The sequence below is a fragment of the Thermobia domestica genome, chromosome 1 (genome assembly GCF_964235325.1).
Source record: "Thermobia domestica chromosome 1, izTheDome1.hap1.1, whole genome shotgun sequence".
In the NCBI taxonomy this organism is placed as follows: Eukaryota; Metazoa; Arthropoda; class Insecta; order Zygentoma; family Lepismatidae; genus Thermobia; species Thermobia domestica.
Genome location: NC_137454.1, coordinates 256,982,604 through 257,004,453, shown reverse-complemented (window position 1 = coordinate 257,004,453; position 21,850 = coordinate 256,982,604). Strand labels below are relative to the sequence as shown.

Genomic DNA, 21,850 nt, shown 5'->3' with positions numbered 1-21,850 from the left:
TTTGTCATTTGTTGTGTATTGAACTAGTTTAACTAAAATTAATAAAGAATTATTTGAAATCAAGTATATCTCAAGAACGATTAAATGGACTAGCTTTGATGGCCATTGAAAATGACATTCTGAATGAAATTGATATGGATGCAATAATAAGAGATTGTGCCAAATTGAAAGCCAGAAAAGTGTCTTTATAACATGAACTTTACAGTAACAAAGAAAACGAGAAATTAAGCTAATTACCATATTTGTATCACTAGAAAACACTATTTAAATATACTTTTAATGAAGTGTAAGAGCATATCTCTTTGTCAAAATCAAACCTGTGATAATGTTAGACTTGAACCTCATTAGTTTTATTCTATTTCGACTTTTGTTTCAACTGTATTTGTCAAAATACATCTTAGGTATACATTTTAGTTGTTTCCTGTGCTTTAATAAAAAAAGATATAAATTATTAAAACTGGAACTTTGGTCATGATTCATCCACAGTTAATTAGGTTTAATTTCGCCATTTTCCTTTAATACTCACAGGAAGACTGAATTATTATATATTGAAGAAATTTCTAATTGTAACAATTATCTGAAGAATTTTTGTCCATTACAGCATTCTATTATTTTATTATCGTATAGGCGGGGCGCCTAAATATTGTTTGCTTACAGTTACGAAATGTCTACAACCGACCCTGTTACTGTTATATATATATATATATATATATATATATATATATATATATATATATATATATATATATATATAGAGAGAGAGAGAGAGAGAGAGAGAGAGAGAGAGACAGAGACAGAGAGACGGAGAGAGAGACAAAGTTTTGACTCAGAAAAAGTACGTTGAACGTACGATGCTACATGAGCTCCTGGAGGGATTTCAAATGAATTTAGTATACGTATACATTACCATCTGGACAATTTACCCCTAAAAATGCTTTCGATCACTGAAATAAATTCCTGCCGATGTCCCTGTAAAGCAGTAAGAATTTTAGGGACTGATCAGGGGGTAATGCCTCCCTGGAGCAACGACAGTTCCCCAGAAATCATACCTCTGATAGGTCCGGATGTGACACCAGTATTTGTGTGTTACCACTCTTCACTCTCAGTGTACTGAAACTTAAGTCAAAGGAACTGTTCTGAAATCTTCACCGGTTCTCTCCTCTGAAACCGCATGCAAATGGGGCCGACCTTGGTCATATACCACATCTGGAATATTACTATTTATGTCAGAGATACCGAAAAATATATATTCGACACAAATATAGGATATTTTCGATTTTATTTATTTATTTATTTATTTATTTATTTATTTACTTTTTGCCTGTCACCCTCCCACTCTGACCTCCATGCCAACCAAGGCTTAACTTGTTCCTAAGCAACATCGACAGCGTCACTATTCATCTGCGACCACGAAAACTATGATTTCGATACTAATATTGTTCATATTTGACTACTTTTACGTGTCCCTTCCCCCCTTATTACGAATGACTTCAGTGTCTCGCCCCACTGGAGCAATTTCAACAAACTTAAGTATAGCTATACCACCTGTAAAATAAATGTGCGGGTGATCTTTTTCGGAGAGGAATTCATTAGCTACTTTTCCAATGTGGTGGCTTTATTCGCTTCCCATGCTAAAGATTGCCAAAGAGCTCAACTTTATTTGCACCACTGTGCTATGAATATAGATTTTAATGGCATTCACTTTACTGAATGCTCGCTTAGGTGTTGCTCCCGTCACAGGAAAAGTGAGATACTGTTATAAATGAGTAGGGATATAAACAAATACGGAAAACTGTTAGCAATGACACCACTCGAAATGAGTTTTCGCAATATAATGGGGCAGTATTTTATTCGAATGTGAGGGAAATCATTGCGTAAATTGTCCCTTCCCCTCCTTAGAAGTCTAAGCTACAATACGTATCTAATAATTTTGAATTAGAAATATATGCATCGAGTTTCATATCCTTAATTTTAAAGTGTCCTGAGTTAAGTAAATGAAAAAACTTCCTGCTAACGAAAGAGTAAAGTTTTGGGCTTTAATAGTATCGGGAGTGTAATTATTCATTTCAGCGACCCCGAAAGCTATTGAATAGACAATCATATCTTTCAATTAGGAATTTTTAATTTTCACCCCTCCAATTAAACCTCCATGGCGATAATGCTAAACTTTGATGTGAACGATATAGAGGGTATCATACATACTTCATGTACTCAAAAGCTATGGATTTAACATTAATATCGTTCATTTTCGATTATTTTTACATGTTCCTGTGTCTCCCATAATAGAACTAGAGGTGATACGGGTTTCGATTCCCGTCAGGAGTCGTGTCGTTCGGGTTCGACGTTAAGTCGTATATGCATGTCTTGTATAGAGTAGTAGCTGAAAGACACGCTGAACTCTATATCACCTCACCTCGTGAGATATTCTACGTTTGCATAATTTCTAAACCACTTTTCTTTCTTTCAATCTCCTCCTTCCTCTTAGGACACGCATAGGTTCAAACCGAAACATTCTTCACGGTTGGAGGACGCAAGGCTACTGTACCATACTGTACAACCCTTATGGGACTAGGTAGTGAATTACGCAGTTTGAATAGCACGCACGAATAAACCACGCTTACATTTATTATATATAATTAATAAAATCTCATATTAGGACTTACTCTGCACGTCAAACTTTTAACATATGCAACTTTTTAAATTCTGATCTTCTTCTTCTGCTTTATTATTATTATTATTATTATTATTATTATTATTATTATTATTATTATTATTATTATTATTATTATTATTATTGCAATAGCTATATGAAGCAATTATCTCGGCAAACTTGGTTAATACACATCATTCAGCAACCAGTAGTTGTAGAAATCAGGCTTTTCCAACTGAAGTTGTTAGCTCAATCGGTAGAGCGCTGAGCCATGGATTCAAGGGTTGCGAGTTCGAATCTAGTCTAAGTCAAAAGATTTTTTTCCTTATATAATTCTTGAAATGGAAATGTTTCTCTCTTCACCTTTATCTCGTAAATCTGAATAGGGATCTTTGGATGTGAAAGAAAAAGTATACTAGAATATAAGAAAAGAGAGGTAAATTACATAATACCCTTTGCAATTTTTAACTATATTTTCACCTATCTAGGACGTTTCTAAAAAGTTCAGACTTCTAGACCTCCTTTTCGCTCTCTTATGTGACCTTTAACTAATTTCTACAGTTACTTAGTGAATCACATATACATATATTACAGATGTCGTATCTCTTTCTCTTCTCTCTACATCATGTCTGGAGATGAATGTTTTGACAATAGGTTACAAACACGATTTTAAAAAATAATACGATCTGCGATATCAGTGATACATATTGTGGTGTTTAACTTAACATATAAAACAATAAATAGAAAAACTGAGAATACGAATCTTTTCGTGCACTGATGCTTCAATAACAGTGAACTGATGCTTCAAATCTGTGTCTTTACTCCCTTCACCTATGTTAATTCCCTAGTCAAAATAAAAACTCTTCAAAATTAATCACAAATTCTTATACAACCATCCCTTCCTTGGAGTACTGCGCGGTCACATACCCGTCACTGCGATGTAAAGGCACTTATGGCGACGAGGATACATAAGCATTTATTATCTACTACTTCACCGCTAATTCTCAAAAACAAACTACGTAGATTCTTAATGTTTTCTTTTGATACGAGACGGTGCACAGAACATATTTGTTACTCCTTCACGAAATGAATGATTTAGTTCTTGTTTCCTTGTTTTGTAGTTAGTGCCACTTTTTAGCACCGGACTATATGGAACGAGGAACAATATTTTACTGTGGGATCCGAATTACATACGCAAGAAACTAGGGTCAAATACAAATCTCCCGACGCAAAATACTCATCACTGGAAATTTTTTTCATATGCTAAACCATAAAGAAAGTATATGCTAGCCAGGTGTCAATTCATGTCCCGCCAGTAAAGTGTGTTATTTATGCGAGAATCATGGAATGAGTGTCACGGATAAGAAGATCGTCATTCAATTATATTAAAATTTAGGATTAAATCTTAAACACAATTTTATTTGTCGAGACTTCCAATAAGAGGCACTGACCCTGGGGGTGCACGAGCATCACCACGAAAAGAGAGAAAACTAAGAAAAGAGAAGAAAAGAAAAAGAAAGAAAGAAAGAAAGGAGCAAATTCAAATATTTTGTCGTGTTTCTCAAATTATAGTATGGCTTTTTTGTTTGTTTGTTTGTTTGTTTTGTTTTTAGGAAGAGGGGAGTATAAAGCTTGGGCAGAGAATTAGCCAGGTTTGAAAACAAGTAAAATTCTGGGATTGTGATGCTGAGGAACAAAAGTGACAATATCTTTTCCACTGTATGCCTTTCTCGAAGAGGTAACTATTGCTTTTTAAAGAAAAAATGAACAATCGTTTCTCTGTGGTTTTCAGCTAAAATTTCTCACATTTCTTACATGCGAGCTTGCATACAATTTTGCAAAATTACGAAGAATTAATACTGGTCTTTGTTCACATCCAGCTCTAAAAATCGGATGCCGCTGCTAAAGCTAACGGCTTCTTAAGATTCCTGTGCTTTTTAAAATTTATATTTGTCGTTACTCTGTTTACGTAAGTTTTAGAGCCAGTTAAAAATTTGAATATCTTCCTCTTTGCAATTGCAAAAAGGCATAGACAGTATTGACAGTACGGAGCCTTTGCTTGGAATTGAACAAAAAGTTTGAAATCGATGAGCCGAAACTTCCAGCTGTTTGACAAAATCCTCTAAGACTTGATAATAGCGCTCAATCCTTCATTTCTGCCAGCCTCGTCATTACTATCAGAAAATTTATTTCGAGGTTTTGGATATTGTGATCATGTTTTGACTCATTTCAAAGCTACCCGACTCATTTCAAAGAAACGAATCTTCTTTCTAAACTAAAGATATTGCTACAGTAGAATTTTATAACGATGACTTTGACTCTAAAGGATTAATTTTACATAGGAGTATGATATTAGATGTGTGAGAATCTAAATATTTTGTCGTTGAGAGTCCAAAGTACTTAGTGCGCTCATTTTTCTCAAATAAATACATCGGAGAATTGATTCCAGAGATGGTTGAGTTAAAAAAAGATTGCTTTAACTATAACTCGTGCATAACAAAACGTTCTTTTTTTTTCACCATAAAATTAAAAACTGAGCAACATTATGAAACAAGGGAAATGGAACGTCAATGTACTGTAATCATGCATTGTACACTCCGCATCAAAAAAATTGCGACACCTAACGCCGTGCAGCTAGGCCTCCCAATATACACCTTCTTATCCCATAATCGTGTCTGGTAGAGAGACTCCCTCCCTCTCCTCCTTTCTTCTCTCCCATACTAAAATTAGCTAACAACATAAACGCAATTCTAATTTAAAACTACACATGTATTAGTATCGATAAAATGAAATAACAAAACCGACACGAAACAAGATTCATAAATTAATTTAGGGAGAAACTGAAACACACACAATGAAAAATTGAAACCAATGAATGTCTATTACACAGAGGTTCACAAATGAGGCAGAGAGAGAGAGAGAGAGAGAGAGAGAGAGGAAGAAAAAGAAAAGGGAGAACAGATAAAAATGTGGAATTTTAAACTTACCAAGAAAAGAACCTAACATTATAAAGTTCTGTTAGCAGAAATCCAACAGTAATATAGAAATAACGTTTGTTTTATATATTTTTTCAGTACTATTCGAATATATAGAGGATGCTTGAAACATTCATTAAGTCACTTTCAAAAAGGATAGCATACTCAATTTCCAGTAGAACTGTAGATCTCACGGGACACATCTAAGATAATGTCAACAGTTTAACACACATACTTTGTTTCTGCGTGTTTGTTCGGTTGTAAGTTCAGTAGTATTCATTGGACGTACTGATGCAAACTACATTCTAATAAACCCAGTAGGTAGCATAGGCCATATCTTCAATTTCAGACTACTAATGCAAAGTGAACAAAAAAATAAAAAAAATAAAAAAGGAAGAAAAAAGAAAGATAAAATTGAATGAGTACTATCTTACCGGTAAATTTTTATCAGAAATATCCTATATTAAATGTCGAAACCGTATCATAATGCAAAGTTACAAATGTTCAAATGGAAAATTGGATGTTTTTACAGATGTAGCAGACCTTGCTTGTTTCAAATTTCAACGTGAATAAATCACATTGAATTACAAGATGATAACAAATTTGTGTCGAACTAGTATAAATAATTTTTTGTTTCCAAATAACCAAACAGATTACCATTTTCTAGGCTTTTAGGAAGATTTATCTGTACCGAACATCCAGCATCACTTTCATCTCTTGCGAATAGAACGTTCTAATTTGCACAGAGAGAATGAACACGCTAGAGCTAAAACGGATCATAGTGTCAGTCGGATAATGTTGGTTAGCTTATGGACCACCACTGGACCGAGGATTAAAACCCATAGTGACCCGGTAATTCGACTGAGACTCGGTAACCCAGATGATAAAAAAGATATTTTGCTTATTCTCTTGCGTTTAAACAGTATTTCTTTCAGAGATGACCAGGACTGGAGATGTTATGTCCAGAGCACGAAAAACTCGACGCTGAAGTTGCCAGTTAATTACATTCTCCAGACAAGGTCTATCGTGCTCTTGCTCCGTTTTAACTTTGGAACACGCATACGCAGATAAAGTGCGTGTGTACGTGAGAGAGAGAGGGAGAAGTGAAAGATGTAACGATAGGATAGGAAAACGTCAAGAAACAGAGAGAGAGAGACGAATATAAATATGAAACATACTTATCATTACAGTGTATGATGAACAACACACACACTGTTTATTCGAATTCTAGCCAGTGATGCTTTGTAAGTTCTCCAACAGAAGATAAATCTCTGTTTGCAGCCATTATTTTATGCGAAAAAGGTATACTATCTGGTGGGGAATCGAACCCAGATTTGCTGCTTGGAAGTCTGGTACTTTATCACTACACCACCGATTGCTTTACCCAAACTTTGTTAAACAAATGCTGTAATATTTCTTTCTGAGAACGATAACACGAAAAGTGTTTACTGCAGATAAACGAAGTGTTTCGAATGTCCTGGTAAATCCCTTGCCCTTTCCCAACCAACATTCGTAATTCGTCTCTATCATGATAAAGGTGTTTGCTTCCACATTTTTAAGCATTGCACGTATAATATGAGAAATCCATTCTTCACTATCGCTTTGTAAAAAATGCACGGTTGGCATGAACAGGATTTGAACCCAAGCTGGACACCTTTAATAATCGTAACTTCCTTACGTTATCGCTACACTACCACTCCACCTGAAGCTAGAAGGCAAATATTACTTACTTTAGCCTTGATATTTGGAACGTTCAAGCTTCTTCCTGTAAGTTTATTTTCACCTAAGTGCACAAAGAAATTCATTTATTCGACGTCCTAGAGAGAAATTACTGCCCATTAATAAAAGAAACCACATTCAATCCAGGAAAAAATAAAGAAATAAAAACATATTATGCAGTAATTTCGCCGTGCAAATTCAAAAATATGTCAATAATAATAATAATAATAATAATAATAATAATAATAATAATAATAATAATAATAATAATAATAATAATAATAATAATAATAATAATAATAATAACCTATATTGTAAAATTGAAAGGGACTGTGACTTATAGTCTCTTGAACCAGCCGACCGATCTCGATCAAATATTCAACATTGATAACGTTCCTACCAGGGAGTATTTTTATTTATTCGTTTTGATGGTGTTACTTAGGGCAGGGATAGGACGGAAAAATATAAAAAATAAAGAAAACTTAATAAGTCTTGAATCAAACGACCGACGTGGATGAAATTTTCAACATAGAATTCGTTTATGGAGTGGAATGCTTTTAATCATTTCACTTTGATGGTGGAATGTAGGGAAGGGGAGGACGGGGCGATATACAAAAATCAATTAAAATTAAAAATAAAAGTGACTATGTTAATGAATTAATAAGTCTTGAACCACCGAACAGATCTGCATCAAATTTTCAACATGGTTGAAGTTCGAGCCTGGAGTGGTTTTCATCATATCACTTTGACGGTAAAACTTAGGGGAGTGGAGGGCAGGGGAAATATATATAAAAATAAATAAAACTTAATAAGTCTTGAACCACGCGACCTATCTCGATCATTTTCTTAACATGCATGAGATTCGGGCCTAGTATGGTTTTCATTATTTCACTTTGACGCTAGAAATTAGAGAAGGGAAATGCGAAAGGGATATATATACATAAATCAAAATTAATAACTCTTGAACCACCGTACCAATCTCGATAAAATTTTCAACCTAGATGAAGTACGAACCCGAGATGGATTTCCCCAGATCATTTTGATGGTGTAACTATGTGTAACTAATTGAAATTGGAAGAATAGCAACAGTTAAACGATAACGAGAAATGGCCGATATTAGTATCGAATCTATAATTTTTGTAGTCACTGAGATGACCAGTGACACATCTGATCCCGTTTAAATCCAAATTCAGCCCGCAACATGGAGGAGGGGAAGACATATAAAAATTATCAAAATAACCAATATCATTGTGGAATTCATAGTTTTCCGGGTGGCTGAGATGAACAATGGCACTGAAGATGCCGTGCTCCGCAGCATGGGAAGGGGAGGGGATATATAAAACTCATTGAAAATGACCGATATCAAAGAACTCTTTAAAAATAGTAAAAAGTGACTGAATAACGGAGCATATTATTATTTTTTCTCAATTCAGACCAGCAAAGCGGCCAATTGATGCTAATAGTAATAATAATAATAATAATAATAATAATAATAATAATAATAATAATAATAATAATAATAATAATAATAATAATAATAATAATTATTATTATTATTATTATTATTATTATTATTATTATTATTATTATTATTATTATTATTATTATGATTATTGACATACTTTTGAACTTACACGGCGACATTAATTCATAATATGTTTTTATTTCCGTAATTTTTCCTGGATTGTATGTTGTTTCCTTTATTATGGGCACTAATTTCTCCCAGGTCGTCGAATAAATGAATTTCTTTGTGCACTTAGGTGAAAATAAACTTACACGAAGAAGCTTGATCGTTCCAAATATCAAGGCTAAAGTAAGTAATATTTGCCTTCTAGCTTCAGGTGGAGTGGTAGTGTAGCGGTAACGTAATGGAGTTACGATTAATAAAGGTGTCCAGCATTGGTTCAAATCCTGTTCATGCCAACCTTGCATTTTTTACAAAGTGATAGTGAAGAATCGATTTCTCATATTATACGTGCAATGCTTATAAATGTGGAAGCAAACACCTTTATCATGATAGAGGCGATTTGCGAAAGTTGGTTGGAAAAGGGCAAGGGATTTACCAGGACATTCGAAACACTTCATTGATCTGCAGTAAACACTTTGCGTGTTATCGTTCTCAGAAAGAAATATTACAGTATTTGTTTAACAAAGTTTGGGTAAAGCAATCGACGGTGTAGTGGTAAAGTACCAGACTTCCAAGCAGCAAATCTGGGTTCGATTCCCCACCAGATAGTATACCTTTTTCGCATAAAATAATGGCTGCAAACAGAGATTTATCTTCTGTTGGAGAACTTACAAAGCATCACTGGCTAGAATTCAAATAAACAGTGTGTGTGTTGTTCATCATACCCTGTAATGATAAGTATGTTTCATATTTATATTCGTCTCTCTCTCTCTGTTTCTTGACGTTTTCCTATCCTATCGTTACATCTTTCACTTCTCCCTCTCTCTCTCACGTACACACGCACTTTATCTGCGTATGCGTGTTCCAAAGTTAAAACGGAGCAAGAGCACGATAGACCTTGTCTGGAGAATGTAATTAACTGGCAACTTCAGCGTCGAGTTTTTCGTGCTCTGGACATAACATCTCCAGTCCTGGTCATCTCTGAAAGAAATACTGTTTAAACGCAAGAGAATAAGCAAAATATCTTTTTTATAATCTGGGTTACCGAGTCTCAGTCAAATTACCGGGTCACTATGGGTTTTAATCCTCGGTCCAGTGGTGGTCCATAAGCTAACCAACATCATCCGACTGACACTATGATCCGTTTTAGCTTTAGCGTGTTCATTTTCTTTGTGCAAATTATAACGTTATATTTGCAAGAAATGGAAGTGATGCTGCATGTTCGGTACAGATAAATCTTCGGTAAAGACTACAAAATGGTAACCTCTTTGGTTGTTTGAAAACAAAATTTTATTTATACTAGTTCGACACAAATTTGTTTCCATCTTATAATTCAATGTGATTTATTCACGTTGAAATTTAAAACATGCAAGGTCTGCTACATCTATAAGGAACATCCAATTTTCCATTTGAACATTTGTAACTTTGCATTATGATACGGTTTGAACTTTTAATATAAAATATTTCTGATAAAAATTTACCAGCAAAATAGCACTCATTCAAGTTTATATTTCTTTCTTTCTTCCTTTTCTTTTGCATCAGTACGTCCAATGAACACTACCGAATTTACAACTGAACCACGCAGAAACAAAGCATGTGTTAAACTGTTGACATTATCTTAGATGTGTCCCGTGAGATCTACAGTTCTACTGGAAATAGAATATGCTATCCTTTATGAAAGAGACTTAGTGAATGTTTCAAGCATCCTCTATATATTCGAACAGTCCGAAAAAAATACAAAAGCAAACGTTATTTCTATGTAACTGTTGGATTTCTGGTAACAGAACTTTATAATGTTAGGATCTTTTCTTTTTAAGTTTAAAATTCCATATTTTTATCTGTTCTCCCTTTTCTTTTTCTTCCTCTCTCTCTCTGTCTCTCTCTCTCTGTCTCTCTCTCTCTGCCTCATTTGTGAACCTCTGTGTAATAGACATTCATTGGTTTCAATTTTTCATTGTGTGTGTTTCAGTTTCTCCCTAAATTAATTTATGAGTCTTGTTTCGGCTCGGTTTTGTTATTTCATTTTATCGATACTAATACATGTGTAGTTTTAAATTAGAATTGCGTTCATGTTGTTAGCTAATTTTAGTATGGGAAAGAAGAAAGGAGGAGAGGGAGGGAGTCTCTCTACCAGACACGATTATGGGATAAGAAGGTGTATATTGGGTGGACTAGCTGCACGGCGTTAGGCGTCGCAATTTTTTTGATGCGGAGTGTACAAGCAATAAATGAAAAATACCTGTAAATTGATCCTCGAAACTGTGGTGAACATTTTCATCAAACGAGCGATTGTTCGATGGAATACTTTTATTTATTTATTTATTTATTTTTATGAATGAGGATGAAGCATTCCGCGAAAATTTTATTTGAATTAAAGACAGGTCTTTTATTTCAATTTACTGCATTGTATATATCAAGGACTGTCTAACACTGCTATTCATTTCTATGGGGCTGCTTAAAGCAAGAGGTATACAAGAACAATCCTCGAACTATACAAGACGTCGAAACAAACATTCGCAGTGTCACTGAGAACATTAACACTTCTACTCTTCGTAAAGTTGCTGCCAACATGGTGAAACGTGTGAACCTGTGTTTGAATCAAATCGAGGGCACTTGCAGCATCTGCTGTAGAACTGACAACTCACTTCTTGATAAATAGCAGTGTTTCCGGGTGCATGTAAGTATAAGTTTTATCATGATAATTTCAAAGTTTCTTTTTCATTGTTTTCAGGAATTGCATAATAGACAGATCCTTAACACATCTTTTCATGCACTGAAACATCAACAGTGTTGTCAATTAAGAATGTAAATTTATGAAAAATACAATTTCTCTCCATAGTTTCTCTCCATATTATTTTCGTTTAATAGTTTCCAAGCTACTACAATTATACAAACTGAAAATTAATGATAGAATATCCATACGTATGAGTAACGAGTCAATTTACATGATTTGCAGAAAAAAAAAAAAAGATTTACGCCTTCGGTTTCATCTGGCAACATTGTGTGGTTCCTAGTGTACTTCAATGGTTGCTTCGTAGTTTAGAATTATATGCATGAACAAGGCTTCATTTTGGTATAATCATTGTTTGTGTACCGCTTCCGGCTCAAAAGTTCTACTATCCCAAACTTCGGGTTGCATTTTATATTGGACACCCTGTTGTAGTAGTAGTAGTATCATTGATAATAATTATGTTGTCTATGTATGATACTTGAAGAAAGTACTTGGAACTACGCACGAAATTTGGCTCGATTTGGCTCGTTTTGACTCGACTCGAATCTTGAGTCAAATTCGAGTCGAGTTTTTAGTCGAGCTGGAGGAAATTTTTCGAGCCGAGTTCTTGAGTCGAGCTCAAAGATGTCTGTTTCGAGTCGAGCCGAGTTTCAATGGAAACTCGCTCGAACTCGCTCGTACCCATTCCTACTCCTGGACAATTAACATAGGCTTGAAACACGGAGTTTTACATTAAACCAGTATAAAGTAGTGCAATTGGTTTATAAAAAGACAGCCTTTTGGGAAAAGGTTGCTCCCATCGCCCTCCTCTGGATCCACCAGTGTAGTTATCCCTTTATGGCTCTCAGGTTAATTAGACACTGGTATACAATTCCATCATACGCTTAAATTTTGCTATGTTTAATTAACTTCATTTGCTTTCGCTTTTAAAATATGTAGATTCAAAAGTTAGCGTTCAGAACGGCGCGACAAGAAATAAGATAGGATGCTACGTCACCATACTTTCATCCACAATCATTTTCCACTATGGAAAAATAAACTCTACTTTTATTCAAAAATACTTAAAACTTTATTACTAGGAGGGTTAATTTTCAAAGTTTTCGTGGAAGGACCCCTGGACTCTCCGCTAAGCCTAGGAGTACTTCATAGCTACACTCAGACCGCCTCAGGTGTTGTAGTTGTGATTTAGAGCACCCCACTAATTTTCAAACCCCGCCCCTCCCTCGCACTCCAATTACAGGTTAGTATGTAAGCATAATGAGTATACTCCCATCCGATACTAGTGTTGTTTGTGACACCATGCACTGCTCATGGAACAACCATGACCTTTAATGTATGTATAAGTGGAGATTAAAACAGAGCGAGGAAAGGAATATAAAAAATAGAGAAATGTGCGTATCACAACATTAAATGAGGATTAAATTTTCAATAATTTAGCCATTTAGAATAACAAAGTTTCGAAAGTCGAATTATTCACACAGGTTGAGTTCCACTGATAGGAATCGTTTAAAAATTTATTGAAAAAATAACACAATTGCTCGAAATGTAAGCACTAGACTCCTAAAAGAAGCAATCAAGGTAATCACTGTAGTTTGAGTATTTAGGGAGGAACTGCAACTTCAATATTCGACTATATGAATGCACGTAGTAAGATCACATTAGGTAAACTGCCACAGTTCATAATGTGTCCGAGTTTCAAACTCACTGTCTTATTAACTGAGTAGGAATTGTAGAAGTACATAAATGTAGAGGGAAGCACATGAAACCATGGTTCAGATTTACTTTATCAACGCAATGCAATTTTCAGAAGTCCAAAACACGTTCTCCGATTATCCCCCCCCCCAAAAAAAACAAGAAATGTTTCACAGAAATTTCTCTGGAAGTCACATTTCATTTGCATAACCGGATGCATGGATTTCCACAAGATGTCCGCTGACAAAACTGAACATTCCACGGACATCCCAATATTCCCTTATTGCACATCTCATCGACGTCCAAAAATATTCCATGGACATCCATTACACGTTATTGGACGTCTCTTGGATGCAGGGATGAATTCAGGGGGTAGCCCGGTGGGAATCTCCCTCCCCGGAGAAACTCCCAACATTTCAGTCACAAAATGTAGAAATTACTTCACCCAATTACTTGTTCCTCTTTCCGTGCACGTGCAGACGAAATCGGATCTCTCAATATACATATAAGTGACGCGGATCCATTCTATATAAATATTAAGCATACAACATCTAAGATAGAATACCAAATAAATCAATAAAACCTGTGTTTCTTAACGCTATGACCCAGTTTGGCAGAACAAGAAATTGTCAACTGTTGAAGAAAGGTTTGTATTTTAAGGTACTATACTCTCGCCCCCTATATTATATTAGTAAGTAGCACTAGCACAGATTGAGATAGGAAAGGAAAGATAGGGAAGATCTTTCGATCATTCCATATGATCTCTGGTGTCAGCAGACTTCAGTTCTTGAAAATGTACAGTTCTTGCATTATTTGAAATATAGCGCCTAAATCCCATTTCTCGCATCGGAATTAAAAGACGTAAATGTGTTTGACAATTGTTAAAGTAAACACACCTTTCTTTAACTAAAAATAAGTCAGTTAAAGGGTGGGATTCAGAGGGATCAGGAAAGAACAGTTATCCCTCCTGGGTTAGATATTTATATAGAATTTATCAATGTAATAGTAATATATAAGTGAAAGATTGCTATTGAAGATAACAAAGATCCTGCTCACTGCCGTGCCATGGGGGTGGGGCAAGCGGAGCGACGACCCCGGGCGCCGAAGTAAGGGGCGCAAAATTCGGGAGGGAAAAGTAAAAGAAGGAAAGAAAAAAGAGAGGAATGAAACACATGTGCACATGTGGGCATGTGCACGTATGTAAAATGAAAGGGAAAAGTAATAAAAAGTGCTCAAAATGAAGGAAGAGCAGGGTTTACTTTTTAAAATTATCTCACCTTTCGCGGCTGTTCTGTTGACCTCACTCATATGTACGGGGGTGCCGTCGTATACTCTCGCGCCAAGCGCTGATTTTCCACGACACGGCACTAATCCTACTGAAGATTTCATAAACTAAACTATTGATGTGTATGCAGTGAAGAAACCAAGGCTAATATGCTTTATTTAGAATCAGAAGTGTGAGAAAGAATGATAACTTTTTGTTCAGATATTCCTGTGTGTGTTTGTTTTAGGCCAAAAAATATTTGAGTTAATTTAAATCTTTTTAAAAACTTCTACATTAGTAACAAACAGTAACTACTGGAATATAGGAAATAATATCAAAAATAGCTACTGTAAATAGCAGTTAAAGTTTAGTCTAAAACATTTTTGCCAGTCTTTATTTAATGTTGTAGATAAAATTAAACGATTATTTAATGCAGACGTAATTATAATCTCACATTAAATATTTATCAGCAATTAGTCTCAATATTAGGTAAGATGTGTATGTGAATGGAATTGTTAAATATGCTGCTTTCTTGCAAAAATACAGAAAAAACAACCCTCCCCCCCCCGAGGAGTTCACATTCCCCCCGGGTGAAAATGTCTGAATTCAACACTGCTTGGATGTCCAGGGGTGTCTAGTGTTATCCAAAAGAAAACCCAGAAATGTCTCACACAAACCCCACTGGAAGTCGTATTTCCAGGATTTAAGTGCACTATAGATTTCCACAGGACATCCACTAGCAAAAATAGACATACCCTTATCACGCCTAAATGTCTCTAGGAGATTCACACACAGTTTGTGATATGTAGGAAACTCAAGCTAATTAACTGAAACTAACCAAAACTATGTTTATGAAAGCTAAGTTAACCTATTTTAAAAAAAGCTATGCTTAAGGAAACAAAACATACCTACGGTATATTCAGTAAAGCTAAGGTAAACCTAATCAACCGAAACTAACCTAATCACATTTAACAAAGATACGCTTACGGAAGACAGCTTGACGTAGCCAATCGAAAATAACCCCGTCTTCCTTAAGCTAAAGGGCATATTCGTAAAACGTTAAACTGAAAGATTTAATTTATTTTTTTTAAGCTAACCTATACCAGACTTACCAAAGCATACAATATGGATGTATTTTACGAAAATGAAGTAAAACATACAAATAATAAATATTTGAGAATAAAAGTTGGGAGTAAAGAAAGAAAATGAAACATCGGTAAGTCTCCCAAAAATATTAACATAATCGTAGTTATATAGAAATATAACGAGAATCGATTAATTTTCCAGCTCTTATTTGATTCCCACCTCCAGAACCTTAGCTATTCACTTTTTTTTTTTTACGACATACTTTTTTCTATCTTATTTAATATACATCAAATTTTATAGTTACTTAGGTGTGGTAGTGTGGCCGAGCGGTCTAAGGCGCTGGTTTAAGGCACCAGTCTCTTCGGAGGCGTGGGTTCGAATCCCACCGCTGCCAATTACTTACGTTTTTCGTAATTTTTCAGTACAGAAAAAGAAAAAAGGTAGGTAAATTACACCAAAGTTTTATGAAAAATAAACGTACGCATATTCTTATTATCTAAGTGTTGAGAGGCCATCCGCCTCCTACAAGAACTATCCTTACGAAGACACTTTCGTATGTCGGATGGCGACGATAGCATGCTATACGAAAGTTAGTCCACAGTATTGAGAAAATTCCAAGGGGAGATTATAAGATGTTGTATTCAGGACAATATTCATAATAGGTAGATGCGCAATGTCTGCAAACATAGGCAGTAATCCACAATGATTTAAGTGTTTTTCTCTACTTAACGTCAGAATTAACTCTTATGAAGTACTGCTAAAAGGTGATATTTTGTCCTAGCAAACAAGATTAGAAAATTGTTTTCACAAAGTTACTACCTAGGTATGTATGATATCGGTATAGCAATTGGAAGAAACATTACCAATATTCCAATATATTTTTCAGGGTACATCAAGGAAACGTGTTTTCACCCGTGACCATTCTACGAGCAAGAAAAGTTAGAAAAGGTTTTGTTTTATATATATATTTCCCAATTTCTCCCAAATTTCCCTTTTTCCATACCTCACAGAAGCATGGACAGTGCGTATTGCAATTGAGAAATTGTATGATTTTAAAGAAAATTAAGTATTAGCCATGAAATTCGTTGGAATATTAATTTATCCAAAAATTTTAGATTGCAATTTTCCCTCTTAGTGTAAATTTCCTACTTTCAAACAGGATTAAAAATATTTTTTTCTCAGGTAAACTTGTGCACGCGTTGAGCAGGCACTCTCAAAGTAGTAGAATTCTTTCAATATGCAACGAGTAAAGTAGGGTCTTCACTTCGATATATGTCTTACTTAACCATTTGCTGATAACCACTTCTGTGTAAAACCTTAACATATTTCACTAAAAAGTTACATCAGTTCAAAAAACGTTTATGAACTTTCCTATTTCTTCTTCTTTCCCCCACCGTCGAAACTACGTATAACACTCTTTGCACTTAACACTCAGCACTGAACTGTAGGAAGGTACGATGCTTCAAATAGACATCTCAACAAGTCTCCACATTACACATGCGAAGAACAGTATTATCATAAGCTTAGGATGTTCGGATTCAGCGACTATCCGGAATCACTCAAACTTACTATATTTGACGATTCACTTGAGAGGACTGAGTTCAGCCTGGAAACACAAGTTGCCTATAAGTAAAGCGTATCAGATGAACGGACCTGTTTAATGAAACCTGCCTTCGCCCCTTTCCCTTTCCCTTTTCGCCACTCTCTGAAAACCCCTGTATTCTTATCCATATACGAAATTTAAAGAAAAGGCAATCATCTTTAACGAGATGTGATCTTTATTTCAAGTCAAAGCATTAAACTGTGCTATAATAGAAGGGATTTGATGACTTAAAAACATACTGAACATATACGTGAAATGGTTTATTACGAACAGGCAAAAAGAATTCTGATAGATTATTTACAAGTAAACCATTAGAAAACATAGTTACAAAACCGTCCGCCTGCATTCATTCGCTGATCGGGATATACCATTCTACAGAATCTCTGAAAAATGCTCCTTTACCTGTTAAATATTATTACCACCTTAAAGTGTTTACTTCAGTTTACTTAGGTAGCAATGGCGGATCTAGAAGGTAAAAACGGAGGGTAGGGGGAACCAGAACCAACACTATCCAAGGTATATCATGAGCTTACAATTTTTCTCGGGTTTTGCAGAAGTTTCCAATTTAACTTTCTCCCGATGGATATTATGTCTAAGGTTAGACGTTGACATTGTGAATCTCAAATAATGTTTTACACATTGTACAATAGAAAAACTGCAACTGAAACTACAATGTTAAAAAAAAAAAAAGTCCAATAGAGAATAAAGGGCAACGCTTACTATAAACTTTCAAAAACTGAAGTGCTAGGCCCCGTCCCCGGGTTGGATCCTCCATTGTTGGGTAGCTGATATTAATTCACTGAATTATATTGTAATCAATTTATAATTTTCGAAGAGTTGCCTTTGAAAATTTTGGTTTATAATTACTGTAAGACATTTGTTCATTCATCTATGTTTCACGAAATATTACATTATAATCTTTCATTAAGTATATTAGGTAATAGGAGGTTCATTATACATTTAAGAGCGACCAGATAACTGGGTCTATGCAAGTCCATAATAGAATGCATTGATGCCTATTTCTCGGGAATTAATTTTGTAAGGTAAAAGAGTAGCTAAGTGGTAGCGTGGCCGAGCGGTCTAAGGCGCTGGTTTTAGGCACCAGTCTCTTCGGAGGCGTGGGTTCGAATCCCACCGTTGCCATTTCCTTTTACTTCATTATGAGGTCCTTAATATAAATCTTGCAACCAAGAACTGTAGACGACATATTATACATAAGTATTTATTATCTACTACTTCACCGCTAATTCTCAAAAACAAACTACGTAGATTCTTAATTTTTCTTCTAATACGAGACGGTGCACAGAACATATTTGTTACTCCTTCACGAAATGAATGATTTAGTTCTTAATTGTTTCCTTGTTTTGTAGTTAGTGCCACTTTTTAGCACCGGACTATATGGAACGAGGAACAATATTTTACTGTGGGATCCGAATTACATACGCAAGAAACTAGGATCAAATACAAATCTCCCGACGCAAAAAACTTATCACTGGAACTTTTTTTCATATGCTAAATCGTAAAGAAAGTATATGCTAGCCAGGTGTCAATTCATGTCCCGCCAGTAAAGTGTGTTATTTATGCGAGAATCATGGAATGAGTGTCACGGATAAGAAGATCGTCATTCAATTATATTAAAATTTAGGATTAAATCTTAAACACAAGTTGATTTTTCGAAACTTCCAATAAGAGGCTGACCCTGGTGGTGCTCGAGCATCACCACGAAAAGAGAGAAAACTAAGAAAAGAAAAAATAAAGAAAGAAAGGAGCAAATTCAAATATTTTGTCGTGTTTCTTAAATTATAGTATGGCGTTTTTTTTGTTTTTTTTTTTTTTGTAAGTATAAAAGGGGAGTAAGAAGGGAGTATAAATCTTGGGCAGAGACTTAACCAGGTTTGAAAACAAGTAAAATTCTGGGATTGTGATGCTGAGGATCAAAAGTGACAATATCTTTTCCACTGTATGCCTTTCTCGAAGAGGTAACTATTGCTTTTTAAAGAAAAAATGAACAATTGTTTCTCTGTGGTTTTCAGCTAAAATTTCTCACATTTTTACGTCACATCGCTACGTCACCATACTTTCATCCACAATCATTTTCCACTATGGAAAAATAAACTCTACTTTTATTCAAAAATACTTAAAACTTTATTACTAGGAGGGTTAATTTTCAAAGTTTTCGTGGAAGGACCCCTGGACTCTCCGCTAAGCCTAGGAGTATTTCATAGCTAGGTTTACACTCAGACCGCCTCAGGTGTTGTAGTTGTGATTTAGAGCACCCCACTAATTTTCAAACCCCGCCCCTCCCTCGCACTCCAATTACAGGTTAGTATGTAAGCATAATGAGTATACTCTCATCCGATACTAGTATTGTTTGTGACACCATGCACCGCTCATTGAACAACCATGACCTTTAATGTATGTGTAAGTGGAGATTGAAACAGAGCAAGGAAAGGGATATAAAAAAATAGAGAAATGTGTGTATCACAACATTAAGTGAGGATTAAATTTTCAATAATTTAGCCATTTAGAATAACAAAGTTTCGAAAGTCGAATTATTCACACAGGTTGAGATCCACTGATAGGAATCGTTTAAAAATTTATTGAAAAAATAACACAATTGCTCGAAATGTAAGCACTAGACTCCTAAAAGAAGCAATCAAGGTAATCACTGTAGTTTGAGTATTTAGGGAGGAACTGCAACTTCAATATTCGACTATATGAATGCACGTAGTAAGATCACATTAGGTAAACTGCCAACAGTTCATAATGTGTCCGAGTTTCTAACTCACTGTCTTATTAACTGAGTAGGAATTGTAGAAGTACATAAATGTAGAGGGAAGCACATGAAACCATGGTTCAGATTTACTTCATCAACGCAATGCAATTTTCAGAAGTCCAAAACACGTTCTCCGATTATTTAAAAAAAAAAAAAAAAAGTTTCACAGAAATCCCTCTGGAAGTCACATATCATTAGCATAACAGGATGCATGGATTTCCACAAGATTTTCGCTGACAAAACTGAACGTTTCACTGACATCCCAATATTCCCTTATTGCACATCTCATCGACGTTCAAAAATATTCCATGGACATCCATTACACGTTATTGGACGTCTCTTGGATGTCTAGGATTATCCAAAAGAAAACCCAGAAATGTCTCACACGAACCCCACTGGAAGTTCTATTTCCAGGATTTAAGTACATTATAGAATTCCACAGGACATCCACTAGCAAAAATAGACATACCCTTACCATGCCTAAATGTCTCTAGGAGATTCACACAAAGTTTGTGATATGTAGGAAACTCAAGCTAATTAACTGAAACTAACAAAGCTATGTTTATGAAAGCTAAGTTAACTTATTTAAAAAAAAAGCTACGCTTAAGGAAATAAAACATACCTACGGCATATTCAATAAAGCTAAGGTAAACCTAATCAACCGAAGCTAACCTAAATCACATTTAACAAAGATACGGTTACGGAAGACAGCCTGACGTAACCAGTCGAAAATAACCCCGTCTTCCTTCACCTAAAGGGCATATTCGTAAAACGTTAAACTGAAAGATTTAATTCAATTTTTTTAAGCTAACCTATACCAGACTTACCAAAGCATAAGTCAAAACATTTAAGACTTAAGAGATACAGTAATACAATATGGATGCAATATGGATGTATTTTATGAAAATGAAGTAAAACATACAAATAATAAATATTTGAGAATAAAAATTGGGAGTAAAGAAAGAAAATGAAACATCGGTAAGTCTCCCAAAAATATTAACATAATCGTAGTTATATAGAAATATAACGAGAATCGATTAATTTTCCAGCTCTTATTTGATTCCCACCTCCAGAACCTTAGCTATTCACTTTTTTTACGACATACTTTTTTCTATCTTACTTAATATACATCAAATTTTATAAATGCTTAAGTGTGGTAGTGTGGCCGAGCGGTCTAAGGCGCTGGTTTAAGGCACCAGTCTCTTCGGAGGCGTGGGTTCGAATCCCACCGTTGCCAATTACTTACGTTTTTCGTAATTTTTCAATACAGAAAAAGAAAAAAATGTAGGTAAATTACACCAAAGTTTTATGAAAAATAAACGTACGCATATTTTTATTATCTAAGTGTTAAGAGGCCATCCCTCTCCTACAAGAACTATCCTTACGAAAACACTTTCATGCGTCGGATGGCGACAATACCATGCTACACGAAAGTTAGTCCACAGTATTGAGAAAATTCCAAGGGGAAATTATAAGATGTTGTATTCAGGACAATAAATAGGGCGGGAATAATGGTGTATGAGTAATTCTGAGAAGATGGCAATGAAAGCATTATATGTAGATGAAATGGTTACGAAGGTCAGACTTACGAAAACGGAGAAATATCTCGTGGTAATACAAATCTATGCACCGACCATAGCCTATACGAACAGGGCCGGCCTTAGGTGGTGCGGGGCCCGATTGGGAACATTTTGCGGGGCCCCACGTTTACAATATATATATATATA

General features: G+C 35.1%; 3 non-coding genes across 3 annotated transcripts; all 3 read left to right on the top strand.

The window, feature by feature from the left end:
• Positions 1 to 16,056: 16,056 nt before the first annotated feature.
• Positions 16,057 to 16,138, top strand: TRNAL-AAG (transfer RNA leucine (anticodon AAG)). The gene has a single exon. It is a non-coding gene; the product is annotated as a tRNA-Leu (tRNA).
• Positions 16,139 to 18,408: 2,270 nt separating this feature from the next.
• TRNAL-UAG (transfer RNA leucine (anticodon UAG)) lies at positions 18,409 to 18,490 on the top strand. Its single transcript has one exon. It is a non-coding gene; the product is annotated as a tRNA-Leu (tRNA).
• A 2,788-nt stretch (positions 18,491 to 21,278) lies between these two features.
• On the top strand, positions 21,279 to 21,360 carry TRNAL-AAG (transfer RNA leucine (anticodon AAG)). Its single transcript has one exon. It is a non-coding gene; the product is annotated as a tRNA-Leu (tRNA).
• Positions 21,361 to 21,850: the final 490 nt, after the last annotated feature.